The sequence below is a fragment of the Rhipicephalus microplus genome, unplaced genomic scaffold (assembly GCF_043290135.1).
Source record: "Rhipicephalus microplus isolate Deutch F79 unplaced genomic scaffold, USDA_Rmic scaffold_300, whole genome shotgun sequence".
In the NCBI taxonomy this organism is placed as follows: domain Eukaryota; kingdom Metazoa; phylum Arthropoda; class Arachnida; order Ixodida; family Ixodidae; genus Rhipicephalus; species Rhipicephalus microplus.
The window spans coordinates 105,749-115,000 of record NW_027464869.1 but is presented as its reverse complement, the minus strand read 5'-3'; the positions used below and the strand labels follow the sequence as shown (position 1 = coordinate 115,000).

Sequence of the window (9,252 nt, the reverse complement as noted above, 5' to 3'; positions counted from 1 at the left end):
TGCATCACGGCGTTGCTCGTCGGCTATGTGGTTCAGTTGAGAAACGGAGCACACGCAGGCGTCGTTGTCAGGTATGGTGGCCGATGGGTCAACTGGATAGCGAGAAAGGCAATCGGCGTCCTGGTGCAGGCGTCCAGACTTGTATATCACAGAAAAGGTGTATTCTTGCAGTCGCAGAGCCCAGCGACCAAGTCGACCTGTAGGATCTCTTAAGGATGAAAGCCAGCAGAGCGCGTGGTGGTCGGTGACGACGGAAAAGTGAGTGCCATATAAATATGGACGGAATTTTGAGACCGCCCAGACAAGAGCAAGGCATTCTCGCTCTGTGATCGAATAGTTACGCTCTGCAGGTGTAAGGAGGCGGCTAGCATACCCGATAACGCGGTCGTGTCCCTGTTGGCATTGGGCGAGAACGGCTCCGATACCGTGACCACTGGCATCAGTTCGGACCTCAGTTCGGGCAGATGGGTCAAAGTGGGCGAGGATAGGGGGCGTCGTCAAAAGTGTTATGAGGTGAGAGAAGGCGGCAGCTTGAGTGGACCCCCACGAAAATGGAACGCCTTTCTTCAAAAGATCGGTAAGTGGTTGGGCGATTGCCGCAAAATCTTTCACGAACCGCCTAAAGTAGGAGCAAAGTCCTACAAAGCTCCGGACATCTTTGGCGGATTGGGGTACTGGGAAACTCGTGACGGCACGAATTTTCTCAGGGTCCGGTCTCACACCAGAAGCATCGACAAGGTGGCCCAGCACGGTAATCTGTCGGCGGCCGAAGTGACACTTCGAGGAGTTCAACTGGAGGCCAGCTTTGCGGAAGACGTCGAGAATGGCCGACAGACGCTCAAGGTGGGTCTCAAACGTAGGTGCAAATACGAGGACGTCGTCTAGGTAACACAGGCATGTTGACCATTTGAACCCGTGTAGCAGAGAGTCCATCATACGTTCGAACGTGGCGGGGGCATTGCATAGACCGAAGGGCATAACCTTGAATTGGTATAGGCCATCTGGAGTGATGAAGGCGGTCTTTTCTTGGTCTTTCTCGTCTACGGCAATCTGCCAATAACCAGAACGAAGGTCGATGGATGAAAAGTAGCGTGCGCCGTGGAGACAATCGAGGGCGTCATCAATACGTGGTAAAGGATACACGTCCTTTTTGGTGATTCGATTTAGATGCCGGTAATCGATGCAAAAACGCCATGTGTTGTCCTTCTTTTTAACCAGGACGACGGGTGACGCCCATGGGCTTGATGAGGGCTCAATAATGCCTTTAGTTAACATCTTATTCACTTCAGCTTGAATAATCTGGCGCTCCGACGCGGACACGCGATACGGTCGACGGTGAATGGGAGCAGCATCACCGGTGTTGATGCGGTGCTTTACAAGAGAAGTTTGGCCGAGTGGGCGGTCGTCAAGGTCGAAGATGTCACGGTAGGAAGCTAGAAGGCGTGCGAGAGCGGCTGATTGCGCTGGGGGAAGGTCAGGGTCGATCATGGGACGTATTGACATGTCGAGGCATGTGGCATCGAGTGGGCGACAAGGAAAATTGGGGCATGCGTCGGCTGCGAAAGTGGTGACGTGATCATCGGCTAAGGACCGCAACGTGGCAATTAGGATGCCTTCAGGGAGGACTTGCTTTGTGAAGCCGAAATTTATGACGGGTAGACGGGTCCGGTTGGAGGCTACAGTTACGATGCAGTGAGGGACGGTGACGTCACGTGCCAGTAGGACATCAGGAATCGGCGTGACGATGTAATTCCCATCCAATACGGGTGAGGTCGTGGCGAATTCGGTGAATGTGAGGGCTTTAGGCGGTAAGCGGAGGAAGTCTGTGGCAGAAAGGCCGTGTTGAGGTTCAGGGTGAATATCCGGCTGAAGAGGAAGGTCTAAGCAAAGAGTACCAGCGGAACAGTCGATCAGAGCAGAATGGGTCGACAGGAAGTCCATCCCTAAGATGAGGTCATGAGGACAGTTCTGGAGCACCGTGAATAGAACAGGGATGTAACGGTCGGCGATGCGTATGCGAGCCGTACACATGCCAATGACAGGAACAGTGCCGCCATCGGCCACACGTACAGCTTCGGTAGCAGGGGGCGTGAGTACTTTTCTTAAGCGGCGGCAAAGATGAACGCTGATTATGGACACATGAGCGCCAGTGTCGACTAGTGCCGACAGAGAAATACCGTCCACGTGTACATCGACAAGATTTTTGTTCGTATGAAGCGTCAATGGAGGGTTTGGTTCAGACAGGGATGATGCAGCACTACCTCCAGGGGCTGCACTGTCTAGTTTTCCGTCGGGTACGATGAAAAGTTAGGCGGCGAGTGATGGCGGCGTGGCTGGGGCGACGGGGAACGACGGCGTTGAGGGGACGGAGAACGAGCAGGAAGGCGGCTGTTAGACGTGTCGAAAGCAGGGGCGGTACGGCTGGACGGATACCGGCGAAGATCTTCATATGGGCTATAAGGTGCGAAAAACTGGCTCCTATGTGGCGGCGTCCAGGAGGCACGGCAGTAGCGGGAGACATGTCCAACGCGGTGGCACCGGAAGCAGATCGGTTTGTCGTCAGGAGTTCGCCATTCCGCCGGGTTGCGAGATCGTGGAGCAACAAATGGGTCACGTCGAGGTGCATTAATGGGAATTTGTCTGGAGGAGGGGCAAGAGATGGGGCAAGCATCAGGGAACCCGCGGTTGGCGAATTCTTGTCGTACGACCGCCTGAATAACGGAGATCGCGGGGGTTGTCGGTATCGTATGTTCGAAAGAAGTGGGCTGAAGCGGCGCTGGACTTGCTGCTTCAAGTTCCCGTCGAACGATACGCGTTACACTCTGCTCAAAGGGCGGTGTGACGGTAGAATCGGAGCAGGTGGACGTAGCCGCCGTGTTTGGCAACCGAGAAAAAGGAGGGCGCACCCGACGGCTTTTTGCTGTTTCGAAACGGCGGCATTCTTGAATTACACGGTCGATGGTCGAGACGTTAGTGTACACCAGCAAATTGAAGGCGTCGTCCGCGATCCCCTTCAAAACGTGTCCAACCTTTTCAGCCTCAGACATCGCCTCGTCCACTTTTCGGCAAAGAGCGAGAACTTCTTGGATGTATGACACATACGATTCAGTTGGCGACTGGACACGGGTAGCCAGCTCCTGTCGTGCAGCTGCGTGGCGACCGGTCGGGTCCCCAAAGATGTCACGTAGCTTCTCCTTGAACGTGTCCCAGCTGGTGAGTTCGGACTCATTTGTCTCGTACCAGACACGCGGGGTTCCGTCCAAGTAGAAGAGAACATTAGCGAGCATCATGGTAGGGTCCCAACGGTGAGTTTGACTGACCCGTTCATAAAGGCGAAGCCATTTGTCGACGTCGAGGCCAGGTTGCGCAGAAAATGTCCCGGGATCACGTGGTGTTTGGACGGCGACAAAGGTTGTCGGAGAAGCCGCAGATGGTGAAGCGGACGCGTTGTCACTGGAAGCCATGGCGGGAAGCTGGAGGATGCGGCCACTGCGGAGCTGCGTGGTGAGGACGGGGATCGTTCCACCTCCACCAAATATGTTACGTGAGTAACGAGACAAAGTATTGCGAATATATTCGAAAAATATATTTGCAAGAGCGGTTGCAGCACTGGCCAGTCTGGCTCCGAGCTCGAGCAGCAAGCGAGCCTCATCTTCTTCGTCGGGCGCACACGCGCATTCGCACTATGGTTTGTGGCAGCCTACAGGTAGCAATATGCTTAAATTCAGCGGGTTGTCTCGCCTGATCTGAGGTCGACAGCGGATACATTCGCTTCCATCAACTTCCTGCACGACCGCGTGCGCTCGCCCTACCAAGTGCGCCCGCAACCCTGTACAGGGCCACTTCTTCACAAGGCTGGCAATCGGCTTCCCCGCTGCACGCGTGCGGCGCACAACCGGTGTGACGTGGAAGTGACGGGACACGTTCGTAAACCCATCGCGAACCGAGTACGACGCCCTACCAAGTGCGCCCGCAACCCTGTACAGGGTCACATCTTCACAAGGCTGGCAAGCAGCATTCCGCTGCGCGCGTGCGTCGTCCGAGCAGTTGCGTGATAAACGACCGTGTCGAAAGCCCAAACACCGCCGAGGCCAGTCGCCGCCGCCGCAAGGGCAGCCACGCAGCCTGGCGAGAGGCATCGTCTCGTGTAGCGTCGCCCCCGCCCCAACTGGAGTGGCCCAGTTTTTTGAACGGGACGGGAACTGCGAAGCACTTAGACCGACGGCGGACTACGACGAGAACGCCTTAAGCTTCGCCAACGTTTCGCCAACTCGTGCGGGAGACTTTTTCCGCTTCGCGGCAAGTCGTCGCGCCGTGCTCTCCGCATCAACCGCGTACGCAGCGAACCGCAAACGTCGGGCGCAGCCTCCTCACCTCCCTGCGCTTTGCGCGCGAACGTTCCCTGTTCGCGCGGCAAAGCCTGGAGGAGGCACGGCCCCGCAGCGTGTTCGAGCGCCCGGTCTACGGGACACCCTGCTTACTTCGAGGGCAACAAGCGCAACGCAAGGCTGCGATCTCGCGCACTTTGCGCACGGCTGGAGAAGCTTTGCTGGCCGGCTTTCGCTCCTCGTGTTTACCGTGCGTTAAAGTTGCGCGTCCGTGGCTCTCGCAGCTCTTGCGCGCCCGGTCGCAGAGAGGAGTACGCAACCTCGACCGCACTTTCCCTGCAGGCTTCCTTCCGACTCGAAGTCCTGCGGCGGTCTCAACGAGGTGCCACATCCTCAATGCAGTCGGTCGCCCCCGTTTCGGTTGGGCTCTGGCACGACGGTCGCCACCGTCTCGCCCTTGAGTGGCCGCTGTTGGCGCTCGCTGTGAGGTGTTCAGCGTGCTGTCCGTGTTGCCGACGCGGTCAAAACGAGTCGACGGCTCACGTTCCCTTGTGCGCCGAAGGCTCTCTTGATATGTGATCCGACCCTCAGACAGACGAAGCCAAGGGAAGACCCAAGGCCGCAATGTGCGTTCAAAGAATCAGTGCTCAGTGTGTCCTGCAATTCACACCAAGTCTCGCAGCTGGCTGCGTTCTTCATCGACCCGAGAACCGAGTGATCCACCGCTTAGAGTCGTGAAAAAGTGTTTGTTCAATTCCGTACAGTCAAAACCAAACGTTTCTGGCACTCGGCCAAACAGTGGCCAAGAAGGGCGCTTTTCAGCGCACGCTTGGACTCCAAAACTCTGCCGCGCCTTTTTCGGCTGCCGCAAATCGAGCAAACGGTGTGTTTCGGACGGCGTTTCGCTTTCGCTACTTGCGAGTGCTTTCGTGGTCCACCCCTCTATAAATACTCGGGAGGCGTCGAAGCCGGTTCTCCAAGCCGGACCCGTAGGTATCGTTGTGTGCTCGCTCTCATTGGCCCGCCTAACCAGAAAATGCCTGCGGTACACCCATTTGGATAAGAGTGCACGCAGATGCGGGCCTCGACGGCTACACATTTCCTCGGGCGGCCGCCTCCCGGCCTCCGTGGAGCGCGGGATGCACGGTCCCATCGACAAGCCTCTCCCGTTTTTACCGTGGCGTCGCGGTTCACCACGGCAGGCGGGTCGGTCTCCTCCGCATAAAAAGGGGGACCCCCGCTTTTTGTTCCACGAAATCGCACAAGCTTTTTTCGCATCCACGGTTTGCCACCGCACACCAAAATTCCGATCCGGCTGCCTACTTTAGCCAACAGGTGGAGCCAGGCGCGCCGTACTTGCGCGGCACTTCCCACGTCCACCGAAGTCGGTGCCAAGGACCACTTTCGGCGCCGGAGCCGCGTACGAGCCTACTCGAGGCGGAAGAACGAAGCCAGCAAGGGCCTGGCCGCAAGTGCGTTCAATTGTCGGGACGTCCAAGTCCCTCGTTCTTCCGTGCTTCCTCTTTCGGCAAGTCGTTGCGGCACCTTCCCAAAGCGCGCAGACCCGCTTATCGCGACGAGCGCGACGTGGCCGTGCCGCCTTTCCCTCGGCAGCAAGCAAAACGCCTGGCAACGTCGACGCTCCCCTAACCGCGATCTCGCACCGTGTTTCGTGTGGCGAATTCAAAAGCCGGCCGGCGCTGCTGCAACCATTACGGTCGGTACGCATACGCCGCGGAGGGCGGGACGGTCATCGGAGCGTGCGGTTCCTCCATCGAGTACTGCGCACCTCGGCCGTCGCATCGCCGTGCCATGACCGGCCGCGCGTCAACGCGAACCGGTGCCAGCGAGATCCCTCGCCTGCAAGAACCGACCGGCAGCCTCCGTCACCCGAGGACGCGGAGGCGCTTGCCGCGGACGGCGGGACGGTATGCACTGGTGCACAGCGGACCCGTCACATCGCCAGTTCCTTGACCGACCGCCGACGCTTGTGCCGTTCCTCTCGTACTTGGCAGTCGCCGCGCGATTGTCGGGTCTCGTTCTTGCACGCTCGAACGGTCGGGAGGGCACTCGGCTGGCGTTTCGGGAACGCGCAGCCTCGCCTTCTACCGACGTAACCACGACTCGCCGTTCGCGCTCCGCCGCTCCTGTTTACAGTACTAGGCGGTCCCGCAGCGGTCGGGTCGCGCATTTCGAGCGCTTCGAGCCACGGTGCAGTGGCGGGTCGAAAGCCGACCTATGAGTGCGTTGCGCCGTTTGTACCCGCGTCCGCCACCTGGCCGACCGTCCAAGGTCGCGGTGTTGGCGTCCGCTGGGCGCAACAATTTGTCACGGGGTGCCGCTCCACATTCAGGCAGCCCCGTGGGGAAAAGCCGACCCCGCGTCCAAACGGGGTCAGCGGCAGAAAGTGTCGGGCGCAGACGCAGCTGAGGCGCTCACCCTTCACAATCCGTTAATGATCCTTCCGCAGGTTCACCTACGGAAACCTTGTTACGACTTTTACTTCCTCTAAATGATCAAGTTTGGTCATCTTTCCAACAGACCGGCGCAACCGAAAGGCCGCGCCGGACATCGGTCCGAAGACCTCACTAAATCATTCAATCGGTAGTAGCGACGGGCGGTGTGTACAAAGGGCAGGGACGTAATCAACGCGAGCTTATGACTCGCGCTTACTGGGAATTCCTCGTTCAAGGGGAACAATTGCAAGCCCCTATCCCAATCACGAAAGAAGTTCCACGGGTTACCCAGTCTTTTCAGACAGGGATAAAGACACGCTGCTTCCTTCAGTGTAGCGCGCGTGCGGCCCCGGACATCTAAGGGCATCACAGACCTGTTATTGCTCTGTTTCGTGCGGCTAGGAGCCGCTTGTCCCTCTAAGAAGGTTGTAAGGTGCTGGGAACCCCGCACCTATTTAATAGGCTAGAGTCTCGTTCGTTATCGGAATTAACCAGACAAATCGCTCCACCAACTAAGAACGGCCATGCACCACCATCCACCGAATCAAGAAAGAGCTCTCAATCTGTCAATCCTCCCAGTGTCCGGGCCGGGTAAGTTTTCCCGTGTTGAGTCAAATTAAGCCGCAGGCTCCACTCCTGGTGGTGCCCTTCCGTCAATTCCTTTAAGTTTCAGCTTTGCAACCATACTTCCCCCGGAACCCAAATACTTTGGTTTCCCGGAAGCTGCCCGCCGAGTCATTTGAGTAACTCAGGCGGATCGCTGGTTGGCATCGTTTATGGTCAGAACTAGGGCGGTATCTGATCGCCTTCGAACCTCTGACTTTCGTTCTTGATCAATGAAAACATTCTTGGCAAATGCTTTCGCAGTAGTTCGTCTTGCGACGGTCCAAGAATTTCACCTCTAGCGCCGCAATACGAATGCCCCCGTCCGTCCCTCTTAATCATTACCTCGTATTCCAAAAACCAACAGAACAGAAACGAGGTCTTGTTCTATTATTCCATGCAAGTTTATTCAGGCGACTCGCCTGCGTTGAGCACTCTAATTTTTTCAAAGTAAAAGCACCGGCCATCTCGAGGCACACAATGAAGTGCACCAAGAAAGAACCGGCATGATGTTCAGTCCGAGCCGTCGCATCGGGTAGATGCACTACTCGTCTGGAACTGAGATCCAACTACGAGCTTTTTAACCGCAGCAGCTTTAGTATACGCTATTGGAGCTGGAATTACCGCGGCTGCTGGCACCAGACTTGCCCTCCAATTGATCCTCGTTAAAGGATTTAGAGTGTACTCATTTCAATTACGGGGCCTCAAAAGAGTCCCGTATTGTTATTTTTCGTCACTACCTCCCCGTGCCGGGAGTGGGTAATTTGCGCGCCTGCTGCCTTCCTTGGATGTGGTAGCCGTTTCTCAGGCTCCCTCTCCGGAATCGAACCCTGATTCTCCGTTACCCGTAACAACCATGGTAAGCAAGTAACCTACCATCGAAAGTTGATAAGGCAGACACTTGAAAGAAACGTCGCCGGCTCGTGGCCATGCGATCAGCACAAAGTTATCCAGAGTCACCACACAATACGGGCCGAAACCCGATCGATCTTGGTCTAATAAAAGCACCCGTTACCCAAAGGGCTCCAGGCTCACTGCATGTATTAGCTCTAGAATTGCCACAGTTATCCAAGTAGGAAGAAACGATCTAAGGAACCATAACTGATTTAATGAGCCATTCGCGGTTTCGCCTTATTTCGGCATGTACTTAGACATGCATGGCTTAATCTTTGAGACAAGCATATGATTACTGGCAGGATCAACCAGGTAATCGTTCGACTGCGCGTCCGTCCTCGCCTTCGGCGGGCCGGACGCAGTCTGTGTGCGGCGGAGGCCACCTTCAGGCGCCCCAACACGCTTATTTTGCACTCCGAGATGACGGCGTTCGAGCTCGCTACGGCACAACCTTCCCGAAAGACGAGTGGGAGCCGTGCGGCAAGAAGCACGTTCATGCTCGCTCTTTTTCGTTGCATCGACTCGGTCGCGCCGTGCGGGTTGCCCAAGCCCGCTGCACTGTCGGTGGACCGGCCGGAACTAGCAACGGAGCCGAGACTGCAAAGCCGCCAGACGACGGGTCACGCCCGCGTCTTCGGCGCTTTCGCATCTGAATCGCCCGAGGACGACACGGAACACACCTCGATATCGTGGTAAAACGGCACCGTCCGACAACCAGCCCCTAACGCATCAAGCGGATGAGGCTGCAGACGACTGCCGTGGATTCCCCTGGAGCAGACCCGAGGACACGCTTGACGAGGCCGAAGCCCGCCGCATATCAGACACCCGGTCGCTTTCGCGTACGCCGCTCACGAGAACCCCCACATAATAGCAGCGATAAGTACCCAGACCTCCTTGGGCACTAATACGAGCGTACTCGAGAAAATTTCACCGCGGGTGTGCCCCGAAACGTGTGGCACGTTGAGCGTGCC

The 9,252-nt window shown here is 56.9% G+C and overlaps 2 non-coding genes across 2 annotated transcripts; both read right to left on the bottom strand.

Moving 5' to 3' along the window:
• Positions 1 to 4,909: 4,909 nt before the first annotated feature.
• Positions 4,910 to 5,062, bottom strand: LOC142793471 (5.8S ribosomal RNA). The gene has a single exon (XR_012891562.1). It is a non-coding gene; the product is annotated as a 5.8S ribosomal RNA (ribosomal RNA).
• Positions 5,063 to 6,781: 1,719 nt separating this feature from the next.
• LOC142793460 (small subunit ribosomal RNA) lies at positions 6,782 to 8,596 on the bottom strand. The gene has a single exon (XR_012891554.1). It is a non-coding gene; the product is annotated as a small subunit ribosomal RNA (ribosomal RNA).
• Between the last annotated feature and the right edge of the window lie 656 nt (positions 8,597 to 9,252).